The 21,816-nt window shown below is 36.4% G+C and overlaps 1 pseudogene; it reads left to right on the top strand.

Annotated features, from left to right (window-relative positions):
- The first annotated feature begins 5,294 nt into the window (after nucleotides 1–5,294).
- LOC110217930 (origin recognition complex subunit 6 pseudogene) lies at nucleotides 5,295–6,212 on the top strand (annotated as a pseudogene).
- The last annotated feature ends 15,604 nt before the right edge of the window (nucleotides 6,213–21,816 follow it).

Raw genomic sequence — 21,816 nt, 5'->3', positions numbered from 1 at the left:
ATATGTATATGTGTATATATATATATATATATGATGAACACTTGTGAATTTCAGTTTTCCACAATATGGAATATTTATTGGAATATATGTACTGACCATAAATTATCCTTATAATCTGTCCAAAAGGAAAGAGCAGTTGTATTTAGAACAAAATATATGACATAGTTGCAAATGAAATTAAGATATATGAAATCTAAATTTTTTGCTTTATTGCCAAGATGTGGGAGTAAGATTCTAATGATGTCATTCAGTTTTGGCATAAGAAACTGACCCATAGCATAAAGCTAATATGCTAAATATTGTGAAGGGAAAGCAAATGTATTTGCTCCTTTTTCTTCTTCCTTTCTCTCTGCTCACACAAAATAAAATCCATTATTTTCTTCTGTGGCAACTAGAGGCTCCTAAATCATTATGCATAAGCAAATTTACAATTAATTCTCAGGGTATTCAGAATGACCTGGATCAATCAACAACATTGTCATATGGGACCTGCCTTTCTACTTGTAATCACTCAGAGTCTTCAGCAATACTTGCATAAAATTCAGCTTTCTCAAACATTATTCAGTTAGTAAAACACATTTATTGATGCCAAATAGAAATGCAATATCATTTGGAAGAAAAACATAAATTGAGTGTGTTTTTTATTTGTTGATTGTATATGAAGGGGAAATATTTTACAGGATATGAGCTGTTCCAAACTAATGTACCTGCAAGTACTTCAGAACTTGGGCCAATGATGTACTACCCAATTGTGAATATCATGCATATTTTACCATTAGCAGTGCTTCCATCTGCAGTAATGCACCTAGAACAAATGTTAGTTCTCTGAATAAAACAAAAAAAAAATCATTGTTAATCCCTAAGTTCTTTTTTTCCTAATAAATATTTTAAGTATATATGAAGAAGCTCCTTTGTTTTCTGCTGTTATCCTTTAGGTGTCTGCTTTTCATTTGTAATATATTACGACTCAAATACAGAAAAAGGAACAATTCATTTTAATGCTAATTCACATTAAACAGTACTTCCTATGTGTTGTACTAACTATATTTTGAACCAAATCTTATATTATGAACTAAACATAGACTTAAACTTATTCATGCATATTTAACAATCATTTATTAAATGTCTACCATGGACAAGACACCAGCACTATGTGCTGAGAATACATTTTCTGTTCCAAGGTGCCCACCTTCTAATGAAGGAATTCAACCTTTAAAAAGATAGATAAATACTTTATACTTTGAGGATGGAAGAAGCAATAACAAATAGATTGGAGGGGAAACATTAACTCATTAGCCCCCAAGGCAACATAAAGATCTGAGGACATAGAAGCAAGTATATAAGCAGATACATATTTTCCTTTCATAGTAAACTCATCTTTTCCCCCACCGAAGCAATTAGCATTAAGCAGACACGGTCACAGAGAAGTTATGTCATATAAAGAGAAAAAAAGGCATATGCTAACTCCTTCTGCCTTTTCTTTGTAGTATCTCCCTCTCTTGATCTTGTTTTATTCTTTCAGTGTAGAGAAACATTTTACTTATTTCTCATCTGATATAGCAGATATTTTTTTTTCATAGTAATATGAATCTAAACTGTCTGGCTACAGGGTGTCCATTTCATTTTGTGATGCCATATGTTGTATTCTCTTCCAAGTACAGATTAAAGTTAAATGTTGCCAGCAAGTAAGGTATACCTGGGCTGAAGTAATATATTTTTTGAAAATTATCTTAACTCTTTTGGGCCAAAAGGGCATCATTTAATAAGTGGCTTTGGCAGACCATGAAGTGGCATCATAGTAACTGAGAAGAAGTAATGTCCTTATTCAATGTTAGTTTGACTACATATAGGATTCCAGAGTTTATTGATTCAGCCATAGACCATTAAAAATAAATGTCAAAAACAGTTTGGCATCATGTCAATAAAAAGGCCAGGCAATTGATGGAATTTTATATTTTTTTCCACAGTTGGCAATGGAAATTCATAGCCTAACATTACCCTCCATCATACTACTTTAGCAAGCAAATCCTAAAGCAAATTTATGGCAGGTAATTATAAAACTGTGTTATCTCTATGCACAAAGCAGTTAGTTTTATGAAACCTGCAAATAGTGTGGTGTCGGCATATTTTTATGAATTATTGATCCATGCATGGAGATAAAATGATGCAAGTATAACTGATGAAGGAGCAAGAGAACACCCATGATTCAGCTGGTAGAAAACGTCATTCATTTTATACACATCTAAATATTGCATCAAAAGAGTGGCATAGATTATTTAGATTCTTTGTGAAATAACATCTGAAAGGCATTGCCATGAAAACAGTACTTTGAATATATTTTGTAGGTTACATCATATGATAGAATTAATCAAAATAACTAGGAATGTTGTGTCTTTAAATATGAGTCCTTAGTTGAGTTTTCTAATTTTGATAACTTGATAATTCAGTTTTCTTAATTTGATAATTGATAAAAGTGTGATTTGTATTAAATATTCAATATTAATTTGCCTGAAGACAAAGCATGCTTAAACATATACTGTAAAGACAGTATAATATTACAAAAACTCACTCAATATTTTTTAAGTCTTTATATGTTGACAGACAGTATAAGGGGAGGCAAGTCTAATAAATAATCTGAATAATAGCTTATTAAGCATTATAGGAACCCCTGTGGACCTGAAATCCACTTGCCAAAGACTATACTTATATTAACTATGGTTATTTTATATATATATATATATATATATATATATATATATATATATATATATATATATATATATATATATATTTTTTTATATTTATATTCATGGCATAACCAGGATGGGAAGCGTGAGACTTTGCCATAAGATATCAAATTAAGTGGGCCCAGAATTATCCCAGAAGGGATGAGTAGCAATCCACCCACTAAGGTAGGTGATCTTTCACCAGGGTCTGGGAAAATCAATCATGAAACACCCTTTTTCCTCAGAATCTTAGCTACAGCAATCTGTATGATATTTTTCTCACACCCAAATCATAAATGTAGTGACAAAGGTCAGAGAGAAACAGAAGATGAAAATGACAGGAGAACAACCATGCCCTAATCTTTAAATCTGCATGGTGGGAAAGATGGAGAGAATAATTTAAATTTGAATTGGCCTACTTCCCTATCTCAGGTTCTTAGCTGTCATGTGTAGTTATCCAATCCATTCTGTCCCTGGTATCTAAGAGTAAATAAGATGCTTAGGCCAGAAGATCAATTGTGGCACTCCAGTGTTCAGCTTACTTGGGTATGCCATGAGGGTTTATACATCCTATAAGGAAGAGAGATTGTTTATATAAACTCCATATCTCTCTGATTTAAGGAGGATTTATATCCTTTGTCCATGCAGCATCACCTTCCCAGTTTCAGAAGGAGATGAACTGCTGGGTGAAGAAATCGTAGCAAGGCCAATGACTATGCCTCTCTACCTTCACCACATATCAATTCAAGAACAGCTACTTAAGTAAGCATGTAACTTCCTACTCCCACCATCTTCACAACAACTAAGAGTACTAGTGTAGGTTTGACCACTAGTCATCCCTTGTTTGAGATGGGTATCAAGTTTTAGCCTTCAGCTGAAAAGAGAAGGCAGTAGTAGTGGTAGTGGTGGTCATGGTGGTGGTGGAGAGAGCCTATTGTATGGTATATTCCCTTAATGTTGTCAATTCCAATTAATTGAATTTTGTTCCTTTCACAGATGATTCCCAAATATTTAAATCAAAGACTCATCTCTATTCTGAAATCTAGTACCAAATAGAATTATTTTGACCATTTCAATTTCAACATTTCCAAATGTAATTTATTATATTTCTTCCACAAACTAGACCCTTCTTCATACTTTGGTTAAAGTCTCCTTTGCCACCCAGTTTTGAAATTTCTTCCTCATTCTGGATTTTTCTTTCTCCCTGTGTACATTTGTTCTCTATATGTAATGAATCTGTTCCCTTTTCTCCACTCCCAGGGCCACAATAATAATTAAAAACCACAAAACCTCCATATCTGAGGGGTTATATACAGTGGCCTCCTAGTTGATTATTTAGCTTTTCGCCTCTTCTGTTTTAGGCCATATTCTATATAGCTACAAAAATAATCCGCCTTAAGCATGCCTAACCATACCTGTTCAAAATAATTCAGTTGCTCCCTATTGCCTCTAGGAAAAAAAATACTAATTCTTCAGTAGGCACTTAAAATCCTTCACAGTATGATCCCTGATTTTCTCCCTGGGTTTGTTCATTTAAGCAAACAAACAATAAATAAAGGACCATTTATTAAGTACCTGCCCAAGCAGAGACATTTTGCAAAATGCTGGTGATAAGGCAAAACTGTAAGAATGTGCACTTAAGAAGTTTATGATCTAACAATGGAGATCATGTGCTAACATCAGGATCTCTTCCAATGAATCCTATCTTCTCATTATGCGGTCAAAGGATTTAAACTCCAGTTATAGTGAATATTGTGAGTTAATTTATTTAAACATTGACTTATTGGATGCTCTTGCTGTCCAAGGAACTCTCAAAAGTCATCTCTAGGATCATCACTCCCTGCCTCTGGAGCAAGCAGAGGAGAAGGGGAACTTCCTCATTCCCTACAGTCAGGAGAAAGGACCCTGGGCAGCTCGTGATACTCCAGTCCCTTACCCCCTTTCTTACCTTCCTTCAGTCCACCATCCCCCACCCCTTCCACCTTTACCCCCCTCGTTTCACCTGAATGATCCTGGAGGATCCCATGTGCATTCATAGAGGTATGTGAAGGAAGAAAAAAAGTCAGCCCAAGTGATTGATGTATTTGGACAATTTATGCAATATCTAACACCTGAGAACCATTCACCTCCAGGAAAGAGAAGGAAAAGAGGTCAGCACAACTATATAACACTCAGAGGACAAAATATTTGCGGCTGGAGACACTGTCTCTAAGAACATTCCAGGTTACTGCGTCATTGGTCTCTGTGGAAATACATCTAATCTCAGAACACTCAGAGGACAAGATACCTGTGGCAGGAGATGGTTTCTCTCAGAACCTTCCTATTACTACAGGCTCGTTCTTTGTAGAAACACATCTAGCCTCAGAACAAAGAAAAGACACAATTCTTGTAGCATGATCCAGGTCTCTGTAAAAGCTAATCTTGTTTTAGAAAACTCAGATTTCTCATCTTGGTCATGTTCCATGAGAAATAAAGGTAAACCAAGGCAAAAAAAATTTTAAAAGTATTTTTTTAGGCCTTTAGTTCTTCTACAGGCATACTCACAGGCTATCCTGTCATCCACATACCATGGACCTGAAATTCATTGCATGTTTTGGACATCAACTGGGCATCATGGATCCTAATGTTCTGAGGAAAACTGAGGAGTACCTGCAACTGTCCCAGATATACTGGATTATCTGTTCATAAAATGAAAACAAGTCATTCAATCATGCATCCAGACTTTACTGCTAACAGTATGAGATGGCCATTCAACAGAACTTATTTAGTTAAGCTTTCTAGGTTGAAGGGAAAAAAAAAATATACATATATATATACACACACACACACATATACATATATGCACATATACATACACACACACATATATAGATATATATATCTATAGATATCTCTATCTCTATCTCTATCTAGATCTATATATAGATATATATCTCAAAGCTGTCTTAAGTCTTTTGGGTGCTTCCTAGGCCTGAATTCAAATGTTGGAATATATAACTTAGCTGTACAGTATAACTTCATGAAGGCAGTCACAGTGCTACAAATATACTACCAACATATGCAGCTACTCTTCTCCAGATACAGAAAGTAGATCTTGATTTCTCCAGCCTCCCTTTCACAATAGCAGCACTATCTTCAGCATACAGGATCCTAAAGCTAAAAGTAGACAAAGACAAAATGGTGGCCACATCTGGTGTAGAGAAAGCTTTATTTGAACAATTCTGTAAGTATTTGAACAAGTTTGAACAGTAAATTAAGGGATAACCTAGCATTTCGACTTCTCCACCATCCAAAAGAGAGAAAAAGATCATAGTTGAACATTACAAGAAGGAAAGAAAGGATGAAGCAGAGTCTCTATGTAAGTAGCAACAAAGTGAAGATTTAGAACAAGATTATGAAGAATGGAAAAGAAGAATTTCAGAAAATGCTGCTAATGCACAAAAGAAGCGATTTCAGTTTCCTGACAGCACCTGCCACCAAACATGATGGTTTCCTCCCCAGTGAGATTAGATAGGTTGTTAGTATTTGCTCTTGGGCAAGAATTCTAAAAGTACTGCCTTAAAATGCTTGGTGTTCTTTTTCCTGGGCAGTACCAAATATTACATCAAGGAAAACATTTTACCTCTACTCTGAATTTCCAGTTCGGTGAGGTTACTTGAAGAAGGCAGCACAGAGGTCACACAAGGTGATGGGACCTGACTCTATTGGCCTCAGAAATAAGCTTGACATAATCAAATATGATGCATTGTGAATAGCTTCCATTTGCCTACCAGATATGTATGTTCTTTTCCAAAGGAGTCTAAGGAAACTTAATACTCTAGTTTGTACTTTTAATAATTAAATATTAATAACTCATGTTAAAGCAATATAAATAGGTTTCTCATGCTATCTGATGCCTGTTTTTAATTGTTTTTGAAGCTTTTTATAATCATAGAATCTTTTAATCCAAAATAAGGCAAATTTAAGATAAAAAGTTTTATTAAAAAAAGTCTTCCCTTAAAAGGACCCACATGTACAAAAATATTCACAGCAGCTCTTTTGCAGTGGCAAAGAATTGGAAATTGAGAGGATGCCCATCAATTGGGGAATGGCTGAGCAAGTACTTGTATATGAATGTAATGGAATACTATTGTGCTATAAGAAATGATGAACAGGCTGACTTCAGAAAAACCTGGAAAGACTTACATGGTCTGATGCTGAGTGAAGTGAACAGAACCAGGAGGACTTTGTACACAATAACAGTCACGTTATGCAATGGCTAATATTGCTAAACTGAACCCTTCTCAGTGTTACAAGGGTCTAAGAAATCTCCTGAGGCCTCGGGATGGAAAATGCTGTCCACATCCAAAGAAAGAACTATGGAAGTCACATCGCTATCACTTATTTTTTCCTTTTGTTGAGTTTTGTTTCATCTTTCTGATGGTTCCTCCTATTGGTTTTAATTTTTACTTACAATTTCACTAATGTGAAAATATGTTTAATAGGAATGTAATTGTAAAGCCTATATCAGATTGTGTGCCATCTTGGCGCAATCTTGTTGGGGGAAGGAAGGGGGAGAAAAATTTTCAACTCAAAAGCATATGGAAGTGATTGTTGGTAAATCAAAATCAATTAATAAAATAAAAAAAAAAAAATAAGTCACCACTAGCCCCACAATTTAAAAGTATCAATTCTGCAGCACTCAGCTTCCCTTATACTCCCACTCTCACAATCATACATCGCTACTGCAAAAACCATAGCTTTGACTATACAAAACTTTCTCAGCAAGGTGATGTCTCCATTGTCCCAATTTGTCATAGCTTTCCTTCCAAGTAGCAAGCATCTTAATTTCATGACTGTAGTTATCATCTGTAATAATCTTTGAGCCCCAGAATATAAAGTCTGGTGCTGCTTCCATTTCTTTTCCTTCTGTTTGCCAGAAAGAGATCAGACCAGTTGCCAAAATTTTACAGGGTTTGTTTGTTTTTAATGTCAAGTTTTGAGCCAGCTTTTACATTCTCCTCTTTTACCCTTACATGAAGCCTCTTAATTCATCACTTTCTGTCATCAGGGTGTTATCATCTACACATCTGGGATTGTTGAAATTTTTCTTGGCAACATTAATACTGGCTTTTGATTCATCCAGCCTGAACTTTCACATGACATACTATTTATGTAAGTTAAATAAATAAGGTGACAATATACAGCCTTATTGTACTTCTTTTTCCAATCTTAAACTAATAAATTGTTTCCTTTCAATTCTAACTATTGCTTTTTGACCTGCATACAGGTTCCTCAGAAGATAAGCAAGATGATCTGGTACTCCCATCTCTTTGAGAAGTAGCCACATTTTGCTGTGATTCACACAGTGAAAGGCTTTAGTGTGGTCAATGAAACAGAAGTAGACTTTTTTTGGAACTCCCTTGCTTTCTCCATAATCCAATGAATGTTGGCAATTTGGCTCTAGTTCCTCTGCCTCTTCAAAAGCCAACCTGCTCTTCTGTTAATTCAAAGTTCACATACTGCTGAAGCCTAGCTTACAGAACCTCAAGCATAACTTAGCTGGCATGTGAAATGAGTGCAATTGTTTTACAATTTGAACATTTTTTACATTTTCCTTCTTTAGGACTGAGACATAAACTGAGCTTTTCCAATCCAATGGACTCTGTTTAATTTTCCAAATTTGCTATCATATTAAGTGTAACACTTTAATAGCATTATCTTTTAGGATTTTAAATAACTCAGCTGGAATTCCATCACCAACACTAACTTTATTTTTAGCAATACTTCCTATGGCCCACTTGATTTCATTCTCCAGTATGTCTGCCTCTAGATCACTAACCACACCATCTGGGTTAAGAGTAATGATACGAGGCTGACCCAAGATGGTGGAGTGAAAGCAGTGACTTGCTTGAGATCTTCCCTAAACTCCTCTGATTACCTGTAAAAAATGGTTCTAAACAAATTCTAGAGCAGCGGAACCCATAAAAAGACAGTGAAACAAATTTCCAGCCCAAGACAACCTGGATGGTTGATTGGATAGGTCTATCTGTGCTAGCCTGGGAGAAGAACACAGTTCAGCATGAGTGCGTGCACCGGCAAAGACCAGGCCTAAGCGAACCTGAAGCAGGCCTCAGAGGTCTAAATCACAGGCAGCTGTAGAGGTTTCCAGTCTTTTTAACCCACAAAGGCCAAAGACAACTTAGAAGGTCAGTAGGAAAAGTCTGTAACTACAATGAGAGAGAAACTCAGTCCCAGGCCCAGAACTGTCACAACCCTGGGGCAGCAGCTATTGCCTGAGCTCTGCCTACAGACAGAGGGGGGATCCAGTGGCTGATGAGGGCGGTGTGGCAGGGATCTTTATGCTGGCGCTGAGGCAGGATTTTCTTGCTTTGCCCCTGCTTGGATCTGGGTCACAGTTCTGAGTGGTGGTCCTAGAGCAAGGAGGAGGGCTAGTTTGGTGTGGTGAAGCTTGTAGTGATAGAGAAGGGGGAATCCTCCTCACAGTTAAAAGGAAGAAAAGAGTGCTTGTGCTGACTCATAGACCACAGCATAGAACAGGAAATGAGTAAACACCTCGCCTTTGATCATACCACCTTGGAAGAAGTGAAAATTTACAAGTCCTTAGAAGTGTCTCTGAAAACAACTGCACAAAAACCCCGAAGCTTGGGAGAGTACATTCTCCACACTGGAAGCAGACCTCTACCTTAACAAAGAGTTTAAACTCAAGTAATTGGCTGGGAACATGATCAAACTGGGCAAAAAAAAAAAATCAGACCATAGAATCTTTTCTTGGGTTGCAAAGAATATAAAAACATACAACCAGAAGAAGACAACAAAGTCAAAGCTCCTACATCCAAAGCCTCCAAGAAAAAATACGAATCAGCCCCAAGTCATGGAAGAGCTCAAAAAGGATTTGGAGAAGCAAATAAGAGACATAGAGGAAAAACTGGGAAGAGAAATGAGAGTGATGCAAGAAAATCATGAAAAACAAGTCAACAGCTTGCTAAAGGAGACCCCAAAAAATACTGAAGAAAATAACACCTTAAAAAATAGCCTAACCCAAATCTCAAAAAAGGTCCAAAAAGCCAATGAGAAGAAGAATGCTTTCAAAAGCAGAATTGGCCAGATGGAAAAGGAAGTCCAAAAACTCACTGAAGAAAACACTTTCTTAAAAATTAGAATGGAGCCAATGGAAGATAGAACCTTTATGAGAAATCTAGACATTATAAAACAAAACCAGAAAAATGAAAAAACCGAAGACAACGTAGAAAAAACTGACCTGGAAAATAGATCCAGGAGAGAGAATTTAAAAATTATTGTACTACTTGAAAGCCATGATCAAAAAAAAAAAAAAAAAGAAAAAGCCTAGACATCATCTTTCAAGAAGTCATCAAGGAAAACTGTACTGATACTCTAGAACCAGAGGGTAAAATACAAATAAAAGAATCCACCAATAACCTTCTGAAAGAGATCTCCAAAGGAAAACTCCTGGTAATATTGTAGCCAAATTCCAGAGTTCCCAGGTCAAGGAGAAAATATTGCAAACATCCAGAAAGAAATGATTCAAGTATTGTGGAAATACAATCAGGATAAAACAATATAAAAGCTTCTACTTTAAGGAATAAGAGGGCTTATAATATAACATTTTCAAAGGGCAAAGGAGATAGGATTATAACCAAGGATCACCTACCCAGCAAAACTGAGTATAATCCTTCAGGGGGAAAAAATGGATATTCAGTAAAATAGCTGACTTTAAAGCACTCTTGATGAAAAGCCAGAGCCGAATAGAAAATTTGACTTTCAAATACAAGACTCAAGAGAAACATAAAAAAGGTAAACAATAAAGAGAAATCATAAAGAGACTTACTAAGGTTGAACTGCTTACATTCATACATGGAAAGATGATATCTGTAACTCATGAGATGTTTGTCAGTATTAGGGTGGTTGGAGGGAAAAATATATATAAATATATGTGTGTGTGTGTGTGTGTGTGTGTGTGTGTGTGTGTAGATAGGGAGATAGATAAAGAGAGGTTACAGGGTGAATTGAAAATGAAGGGGTGGATAAAATTAAGGGGTGAGAGAGGATTATACTGGGAAAGGAGAAAAGGAAAAGGGAGAGGTAGAATGGGGCAAATTATCTCACACAAAAACCGACAATAAAAGGCTTTTACAATGGAGAAGAAGTTGGGGGAAGGTGAGAGGGAGTGACTGCATCTTACTCTCATTGGATTTGGCTTAAGGAAGTGTGAGAAATGATCTCTCAGAAGTGAAGCCTTCTCAAAGGGTCATTAGCTCTTGTTAATGATTCTGGTATTGTTGCTTTTGAGTGGTATATGCATACCAACCAACACTAAGTGAAGACCCCTCAGAAAACAAGACTCCCTCCCCTAGCCTTCTCCTTCCCCTACTCTTAGATAGTGTTAGCAGAAATTCCTGAGCCATAAGAACATCCTGTCTATCTCATCCTCTAGCTAGTTATATGACCTTGGGCAAAAGGCTGCCGAAACTGCGAGGCCCTGAAAAGGGGAACATGCTAGTATAATTTCTACACCTCTTTGTTGTCTCTGTTACTGGGGTAATTTTTACATGAATAGATTGTACACCTGAGGCTCAGCCAATGATCCCACGGGAAGGGGGTTTGGGTGGGCTGCTGCGTTAGGATCTACATAATCTTGCCCTAAACAAAGAGCACTCACACTCTTGGGGCAGCTTAGGCAGCACAGGGGTGCCTTTTCTTGAGAAAGTCAATAAAGAGATTTCTTCTTTTTGCAAACTTTTGTCAAGACTCTGGTTTTAATTTGGGTAGGTGGTCTCTGTCCCACCGAATATCATACACACTCAATTGGGCATGGAAATCTTTCTTACCCTACAGGAAAAAGGGTAAGGGGATAATAGAAGGGAGGGCAGATTGAGGGAGGATGTAATCAGAAGCAAACACTTCTGAGGAGAGACAGGGTCAAAAGACAGAAGAGAATAAATGGGGGCGTGATAGTATGAAAGGAAATATACTTAGTTTTTCACTGCATGACTACTATGGAAGTGTTTAGCATGAGTACACATGTATAAACTGTATCAAATTGCTTGCCTTATCAATGAAGGTGGATGGGGAGGGAGGAAGGGAGAAAATTTGGAACCTAAACTTTTAAAAACAAATGTTAAAAATGTTTTTCACATGTAACTGAGAAATAGGATATACAGTCAATGGGATATAGAAATCTATCCTGCCCTACAGGAAAATAGAAGGGGAAGGGGATAAGAGAATGGGGGTGGGGAGATAGAAGGGAGGGCAGATTAGAGGAAGGGGTATTCAGAATGCATGCCATCTTGGGGTGGGAGGAGAGGTAAGATGGGGAGAAAATTTGGCACTCAAAATCTTATGGAAGTGAAAGTTAAACACTAAAAATAAATAAATAAATGAAAATTAAAAAACATTTTTAAAAATAGTAATAAGATTTTTTGGCTGTAAATCTTATATGTATAATAATATACACCTCTTTTAAATCCTTTTAACTCCTTTTATGTCCCCACCATTTTTGTCTTTTATTGTGACCATTGTTACACAAAACATTCTTTTGATATCTCTAATTTTCTTGAAAATCTCTTGTCTTTCTCATTGTATTGTTTTCTTCTATTTCTTTGCATTGCTTACTTAAGAGACCTTCTTGTTATTCTCTGGAATTATGCATTCAGTTGAATATATTTTTCCTTTTCTCACTTACCTTTTTGCTTTCCTTCTTTCCTCAGCCATTTGTAAAGCCTTATCAGACAGCCATCTCCCCTACTTGCTTTTCTTTTTCTTTAGAATGTTTTTTTTTTTTGGTTGTAGCTTCCTGTACACTTTTGTTGGCTTTTATCTGTACTTCTACAGGCACACTATCTACCAGATATAATCCCTTAAATCTGTTCATCACATCTATTTCATATCCATAAGAGATGTTATTTAGGTCACACCTATATAGTCTGGTTGCTTTCCCTACTTTCTTCAATTTAAATCTAATTTTTCCTTCCTTCGTTCCTTCCTTCTTTCTTCCTTCCTTTCTTTCTTCTTTCTTTCTTTCTTTCTTTCTTTCTTTCTTTCTTTCTTTCTTTCTTTCTTTCTTTCTTTCTTTCTTTCTTTCTTTCTTTCTTTTTTAATAAGATGCTCATGACTCATGATCTAAGCCACAGTCAGCTCCAGGTCTTGTTTTAATGGACCATATATAGAGCTTCTCCACATTTGGCTGGACAGTATATGGTTAACCTAGTTTTGATATTGAACATCTCGTGATGTCCATGTGTACAGTTGCCTTTTGGGTTGTTGAAAAAGAGGGTTTTCTATGACTAGCAAGTTAATCTTTACAAAACTCTTTTAGACTCTGTCCTGTTCCATTTTATACTCCAAGCCCAAACTTGTCTGTTATACCATTATGTTTTGATTTCGTACTTAAGCATTCCAATTCCTTATAATGAATATGATATCCTTTTTTTTCTTTTACTATTATTTCTAGATATTGTAGTTCTTCATAGAACATAGCCTTATATTACTGTGAAGTTGAACGGTTTACCTTGGATTTGAACAGATCATTATGTCATTTTTGAGATTATGCCCTAATACTATTTTTTAACCCTTTATTGATTATCAGAGATACTCCATTTCTTCTAAGAGATTCTTGCCCACAGTAGTATATGTAATGGTTGCCTGAATTAAATTCACCCATTCTCATACATTTGAGTTCACTAATATACCACATATCAAGGTTTAATCTTTCTATCACCTTTGTGACCACATCAAGTTTACTTTGGTTCATGGAGCTTACATTATTGGTTCCCATGCAATATAGATCTTTACAACATCAGACTTTCCTTTCATCGTTAGACATATTTGCGGCAGAGCTTCCTTTTGGCTTAGGCCCAGTGGCTTCATTAGTACTTGTAGGTGATGTAAAAGCAAACAGTGCCCTAAAAGCTAAAAGCTCTTTAAAGAAACAAATCTTAATCAAGGGCTGTTTTTCCAGTACCTTGTGAGGCCCTTCTTGAACTTGAGGACATTCTAGAGTTTCTTTCCCTTATCTTGAGATACCATAAAACTTGCCCCCTATCCTGGACCATAAAAATCCTTGTCTCCCTCATCCTGAGTCATGAAATTTCCCATCTTCCTTATCCTGGGTCCCTTATCCTGTCATCCATCTTCCTCATCTTGTGTCATGACACCCCTCCCCCTTATCTTGTAAGATAAAACAGACCCCTATCCCTCTGTAAGTTGCTAGTCCTCTTTCCAGAGCTAGCCCCCTGCTTTTGTGGCAATAAAGCTCCCAATGGTTACAGAGAAAGTCTAAGTGAATTCTTTCACACTTGAACCAGCTCTCTCAACTCCAAACCTCAACACAGGTATTTTCTGCTCTTCCTCAGTACCATGTTCGATAGCTACCTGAGAGGTTCATCTTCTTTTGTCATATCTGTTATAATTTTAATACTGTCCATAGAGTTTTCTTGGCAAAGATACTATGGTGGTTTGTCATTTCCTTCTCCAGTGGATTTCCTTTTATCAGAACTCTCTACTACGACCTATCCATCTTAGGCAATCCTGAATGAAATTGTTCATAGTTTCATTGAGCTGTGCAAGCCCCTCCACTATGACAAGGCAGTGATGCAGAGGAAGAATTTAAAAGCTCATTAAGCAGGCTATGTCAAGGCCTGGCAGAACAAACCCGTCTACCTATTCACTTGACAGAATTTAGCAAACAAAATTGCCCTATGTGACTCTTTCAGCAAACAAGCATAAGTAGCTCTTTAATCACAACGATTCTGTCATCCAAATATAGCTCTCTACCTCTTCATAAACAAACAATAATAGTAACAACAACAAAAACACATCTACTTTTCCTGTCTTTCTCCTTTGCCCTCTTAAATAAAAAGGAGGTAAAAAAGATCAGCAGACATTGAAAAAAAAAAAACCTTTGCTTCTTTTAAGCTCTTTTTATGCTCAAGATCTATCTCAGTGTTTTGGTTACAAAGAGAGGTTAATCAAAGCTTTATGAGTTGGATTTGAATGAAAACTGCTGGATGATCTTTAAGGATAAGCCTTACCCTTTCCTTATTATGTCTTGGGTTCTCAGTTAGCCCCTTCAGGTAAGGATTCCTTTTCTATCTTCTTTTCTACGATTTACAAAACTTTCCCAGCTTTCAGTTAGGGGCAGAGAGGTGGTACAGTGAATAGAACACTGGGCCTGTAGTTCAAATCCAGCCTCAGACACTTATTATATGTGAGATCTTGGGCAAGTCACTTAATCTCTGTTTCAGGGTCCTCAATTGTAAAATTGTGACAATAATAACAACTACTTCCAGAGTTGTTGTGAGGATAAAATGAGATTATAATAGTAAATCACTAAACATAGTGCCTGGTGCATAGTATATTCTCTATGTATGTTAACTATAATAACTATTATTAGCTATTATTATATAGCTATAACACATTTGTATGTGATCCATCCACATGGGCCTGTCTTCATTTGTTCTGCATGGTCACAGAGTGAATGGTGGGTGAATTCAATTCAATTCCAAAAACACTAATAAGGACCAACCATTTTGAAGGCAGAGGCAACTTGTCAATGATGCTTGAAAGTTGGTATTGCAGACAGGAAGACTAATTCAAGTCAATCAATCAGTCAGTCAATAAACATCTATAGCCCCAATTTATCCTGTATATATTATTCATAAATTGATATTTGCATTATTATATACTCCTTATTAGACTGAGTTCTTTGAGACCAAGGAATTTATTCTTGTTGTTATATTTAATATTAATTATTATTATTTTGCTTTCTTGGAATCTCCAATGTTTATGATAGCGTTTGGGACCTGCTAGGTGCTAAACAATTGATTTCTGATTGATTAAAGGAGGTTACATCTTCATGGAAGAGACAATAAATATAGAGACAAATACATACCAGATAATATAGAAGAGAAGAAAATTCTAACTCTGACACAAGGTCACTGTGTGATCATGAACAATGGCTAGCCAAGCAGGAATAAGTAGCCAAAGCTTTTTTGTTAGTGACTGCTCCTGTTGTGGGCCTGTTTGAAATCACTAACTTCAAAGTGCCCCCAAATATTCCTTTAAGACTATAATCGGTTGACAATATTTATTGAGCATGTGCAATAGCCAAGCATTTTGTTAGGTGCTAGTGATATAAGTACAAAGAATGAAATAGTTTTTAAACTGAAGATTATTTAAATCATTCAGTAGAGAGACTATTAGACTGACAGAATGAAATAGTTTATGTTTGCCCCCCCAAAATTGTTTTTTTTTTAAATTTAAACCATAATGAAGGCATCGGAGATACAAAGACAAGCTAGACCTAGATTTAGGAAAGTAGATTTTCAAATTCAGCCTGAGACATTTAGTACTTCTGTCTGTGATCTCAATTTCCTCATCTGTTAAGTGAGGATAATAACAGTGCCTACCACTCAGGTTGTTGTGAGGTTAGAACAGGATAATATTTATATTTTTCAAAACTTAAAATGCTTTATAAATATTTTCTAACATTATTAGTTATTGAAGTTGTATTAATGATGAAGATAATAATAATAATAATCTGAAATAATATCTGCCCTCAAGAAATTTACACTCTGTTGAAAGGCAAATTCTTCATTTGGTCTTTCATCCTGATTAACTAGGCAAAACTCAGGATAAAGAGAATTTAAAGGATTTTATTATAAGTATTTCAAGGGAGCAACATGTTGACAGGCAGATCACTGAAGTTCAGCAGTGGGTTTAAGGTGGGGCCAATTTTTATAGGTAATTTTAAAATAATCCAAATAGGTCCATCTCTGCAAAGAGATTGGCCTCTTGAATCTCAGTTCCTCCCCAAACTAGCAAGAATGTAACAATCTGCAGGTAGGTGTATGTAACAAAAAAGCACCTAATACAGCCTTGGTGTCTCCTTCCCCACCAGAACCTCCCCCATCATTGTTTGATAAGCTGGCCTGGGAACAATGGGTAACTGAGTCAACATAACTTTTAACAATTCCATTAGGTAAAAATTAAACATTTAAATGGATAAATAATAAAAGCAATTTTAGAAAGATGCTATTGTTGGGTTTCTTGGGTGCTTTTGTTTGGGTGCTTGTTCTTGGACCCCAATTTCTCCCTAGCCTCAGAAACACTGTCCCTGAAAGTTTCTCCCCAGCCCAAGGACCCTCTGCCTAGCAATTACTCATGAGTGGGCCCCAGCAAGACTCTTATCTCTCTCCCTGGTGCAGTTCCAAACAGTACCTGAAGGATTTATTAGTTTAAACTGGCTTTGCACTGGGTCATAAAGACATTCTTACCCACTACTGTACTATCCTACTGCCCTACCTCATTATCTACATGCTGGGCTGCTCATTAACTGTATTCTAGACTTAAGGCATATGTATACTCCCTATATCTATCTTATCTAACAAGACATTGACTGGTGGCAGACTGGACAACTCTCAGTTACCCTGAACTCTAGTTGACTTAGTGATGTAGCAGGCCTAAAACCACACCTCCATGTGCCCACCCCCCCTTGTGGGCTTTTCCTAGTGAACTCTGGATTAAATGCCTGCTCAGTAGGTACAAGAAGTGCATGTTCTTTTAAGAACTGACCACTCCTTAATCGCTTCCTGATCCCACCCTGAATCCCCTAGTTAGCATATTTGGCACATGTTTTATTGTATTTTATCCTATATAAACTTTAACTGTACCTCTCTAAGGTTGCAGAATCCTTTAAGAATCCTTGCCCGCTGAAAAGCATAACAATAAACTTTGCCACCTTGGCTTAAAGAACGCTTGAGTCTGTGAATTCATTCCAGATGACCCACTTACTTCATTCTTTGAGGGGTCACAACCTTTCAACCTCTCACACCTCAACAGTATCATTAACAATGCTGAGGTAGAAAAATAAAGAAGGGTTCCTGCAGCAAGCAGCACATGATATAAGCCTTGAAAGAGCTAGAGAGTCTTATATTTTGAGTTGATAAAGAAGAAAATAGATTTCAAGCATGGAGATGGAGACAGAGTAGAGACTATGAAAAGACAGAGATAGGGGGCAGATTTTTTATTTTAAAGAAGAGCAAGTAGGGACGGAAGAGTGCATGAAGAGGAGTAAATTGAAAGTAGAGTGGGAAATAGATTGTGGAAGGCTTTAAATAACAAAGTGAAGAATTTGCTTTTTAAGCTAGAGGTCCTCAATTTAACAGAAAGAGGTTATTATACCTGTGCTTTAAGAATATTGATTTGGAGGGGCAGCTAGGTGGCACAGTGGATAAAGCACCGGCCCTGGAGTCAGGTTCAAATATGGCCTCAGACATATGATATTCCTAGCTGTGTGACTTTGGGCAAGTCACGTAACTCCTTTGCCTCACCAAAAAAAAAAAAAAAAAGAAAAGAAAAAAGAAAAAAAGAAAAGAATGTTAATTTGGAGGCTATGGAGGATGAATTACAGGGTGGAGAGACTGGAAGCTGGGAAACAGTTAGTTTCCATTATGGTTCAGATAAGAAGTAATGGTCCTCTAGACTAAAATAATCATCATGTGGATATAGATATTAGTTTTGGTAAATTATTTTGATTTTATATAGTAAAGATATCACATTTATTTGAGTATTTGCATTCATGGCCCAAGTGTATTTAGTGATGGGAACTCAATAGAACCTAGAAGCCAATATTTTAGGATTTAATTTTCTGCTACTCTGTCTCCTAAATTCTCCACACATTCTCTACCCCACCCCTCACTTCCCCCCAAAACACACACCTAGCATCACCACCTCTTCTGTTACCTTTTATCACTCTATTTACCTGCAACAAATAGACTAGATCAGTGAACAAAAACAGCATTTATTTTATTAAATGTTTAATACATATCAGGCACTGAGATAGGCAATGGAGATACAAATATAAGCAAGCAAGACATTTCCTGCCCTTAAGTAACTTACATTATAGTGAAAAGAGAAGCTAGAAAGGAGGTGGGTAGAAGAGAGAGCAGAATGCAAGTGGCTCTATACTGTGGATATGAGCAGGAATTGAGATCCAGTTCAAGTCAAGCTCCAAGATTGTCTAAGGGTTCATTGGGTGGTAGATAAGTATGGTAGCTAGAGTGTAGTATGTATGCGATGGAGATATATAGGTAATGACCTGCTTTTAGGCAAAAATTCACCTATCAATACGAGCCCAAAGGTCAAATTTCAAGGTTGCAGTGGGGGGTAGATAAAGATTCCTATAAGCTTAGCAGCACCCTAATATGGAGATGGGCAGGAAGTTCCATTTATTTTCTTTTAACTCCTGAGAATTCACAAGATAATAAAGATCACAAAGAAACAAGATGATGTTGAAGAAATTTTTTTTAAGTTTCTAGTAGGTAGTTAGCTAAACAGTTCATATATCTAATCACCACCTACCATTATTTCTTCCAATTCTCGTGCACCACATGGATCTTACAAGTAACTTAGAATGATCAGCTTGAATGGCATCATGGCAAGAACAAAAGTCATGAAGATTAAGATCAAGTCTTACACTTCACCAATATTGGTGAACATCATCTTGTTTCTTTGTGATCTTTATTATCTTGTGAATTCTCAGGAGTTAAAAGAAAATAAATGGAACTTCCTGCCCATCTCCATATTAGGGTGCTGCTAAGCTTATAGGAATCTTTATCTACCCCCCACTGCAACCTGGGCAAATTATATGACCTCTTACTGCCCCAAACAACTTTCTGAACAATAAGTTGCAAAGTAAATATCGATCTGTTTTGATTCCAGAAGTTTATAAGAAACTTATTTGTGTGCACATGTGTGTATGTATGTATGTATATTATGTACACATACATGCAAGTACGCATCTACACATACACCTATATTCATTATATACGTACAACACATGTAGTGATATGCAAATATATTTCTATATTGTGAAATATTATATAATATATACATACATATATTGTTAACAATGATTTGTCTTGGTAAGCTGTGTCTTGGAGACTCAGAGTTCCACCCTGCCAGGCTTCTGACCTAAGTTGCTCAGAAGGATCTCTCTGATAATGAGATTTCATTGAACCTTCTTATCTTGGTCAAACTCCAGTCCAGGCCTGAATTGATTTTATCCTGTTCAGGTTTGGTTGGAGACAGACTCCCAAGACTGGAGTTGGTATTTCCTTTGATGGAAGGCAATATCAGCCCCTGTGGACTGAGTGAAATAAGGAACCCATCCATCTCCTAGTATGTTGACCAATCACGACTGATTGGCACCCTTGGAAACAACTACTCTTCCAAAAGCATATAAGGTATACCCCAAATCCCAAACTGAGACAGTACTGAACTGGCCCCCTTGGGGGGCCCCAGTTTTGGACTGAACTCCTATGCAATACGTGTCAAGCCTGCTTGAGAGAAATCAAACTGTGGGCATGTATACCCCAGTTCTGTTTGTCTCTATTAGAGCAGGCTGTGTTTCAAATTGGGGTTTGTGGATTTCATGGAGTGCAGGGTTCACAATACATATGTACATATCTATGAACACACATATTTACTTTCACCAAATTTCATCCTCTCCCAATTATATCATGTTTCCATAAAATTTTTTGAAGCATCTGAAATGAACTTTAAGCTTAAAGCTCATCTTCCTTTCAAATGAGGCCACTGGATATAAGAATATATACACATACATACACATACACACATTTTTGATTTTCTATATGTAGCGTGCATTTTGAGAAATACAGGCATGGTCTCTATGGTTATGACATGCAAACTTGCAATTTGGTGCTCTTTTCCAAACTGCTCTTATGGTTATCAAGAATCATTTAACAGAGGTCACAATTTACACAAAGAAAGAAATGCCCCATAGATAATGCTTTAACCACAGCTAAATTCTAGTTTTCATCATTCGTGCATTATGATATCCTAATGCCCTTTGAAAGTGGTCAGTCCAACATAAGATGCATTTAAACATAAGCTGAAGTATTCCAATATAGCAAAATTGCCTTCATATTGAGAAAATCTATAACTCATTTTTTTAAATGGAAGCACAAATGCACACACATACACACTAGAGTGATTAAAATTCCCCTGGAAACTATGTGAGACAGTCATAGTTAATTGCTCCCTTCCTGCTGTTTGGCACATTTAAAAGTAAAATTCACAAAGCATGTCTACAATTTCCTTGTACACAAAAGGAAATATGCATAAACAACTCTAATGCCTTTATGGGTTGTACTTGGCAGACCTATGTAGATATGGCATTTCTAGAAATAACTCATTAGATGTGGTGGGGTGAATCACTTCCTACATTACCAAGCATGAAAAATATGAGCTCCAGGACCTGTGGGATGAAATATGATGTGATAGCAGCCTGTCTTCCAGGCTTCACAGGGCTGGGATAAAAACACCAGCAGCTTGTTTCTTAGACAGCTAGAGATTGCTTCAGTGGAAGCTTTATGTAGAGCAAATCTTGGGGTCCTTAGATACATAAATCTTATAACACAAAATATATTGCTGAATATTTAATCTTTATAGGGAAATAAAAGGACTTTGAAAAGAAAGCATCCCCAAAGTAAATATCTACTCTGCCCTGATTTAATTGACTTATTTTACTTCATAATACCAGATGACTTAGAAAGTGTTTCTCTACAAAGTGCCAGGAAATAAAAGAAAAAAAAAGAGTTCAGAATAAAGTTGTAGAACTCACATTGTATAAAGTCAAAAGCATTAATGATTTTTGTTTATAAATATCATTTTAATGCTTTGAATGAGAACAATTCAATCAAAGGAAAATATATTTTTTTCCATCTTTTACAAATACAGCTATATTATTTCTATACTTTTTCAAATTTGGTATTGGTCTCTAAGAAAAATTCTGGGCCCCTGGCTGTGTTCTTAACTAGTAGCTAAATAAAACCCTTATCCATAGGATGGATTTGTAAAGAAAGGAAAACTTGCTTTGGAATCAATGTTCTAAATTTTAACCCTGAGTCTGCCAAAACATGGAAATAGGGACTTGAAAGGTGCCACTTAATTTATCTAAGTCTCTCTTTTCTTATCATCAAATGAAATGTTTTGATTAGCATCATAATAAAGTTGAAAGAACACAGGAGTGAAAATATAGGCCAACGGT

The sequence above is a fragment of the Phascolarctos cinereus genome, unplaced genomic scaffold, assembly GCF_003287225.1.
Source record: "Phascolarctos cinereus isolate Bilbo 61053 unplaced genomic scaffold, phaCin_HiC Scaffold_5;HRSCAF=322, whole genome shotgun sequence".
NCBI lineage: Eukaryota > Metazoa > Chordata > Mammalia > Diprotodontia > Phascolarctidae > Phascolarctos > Phascolarctos cinereus.
This window is presented reverse-complemented; position numbering and strand designations above follow the sequence as displayed.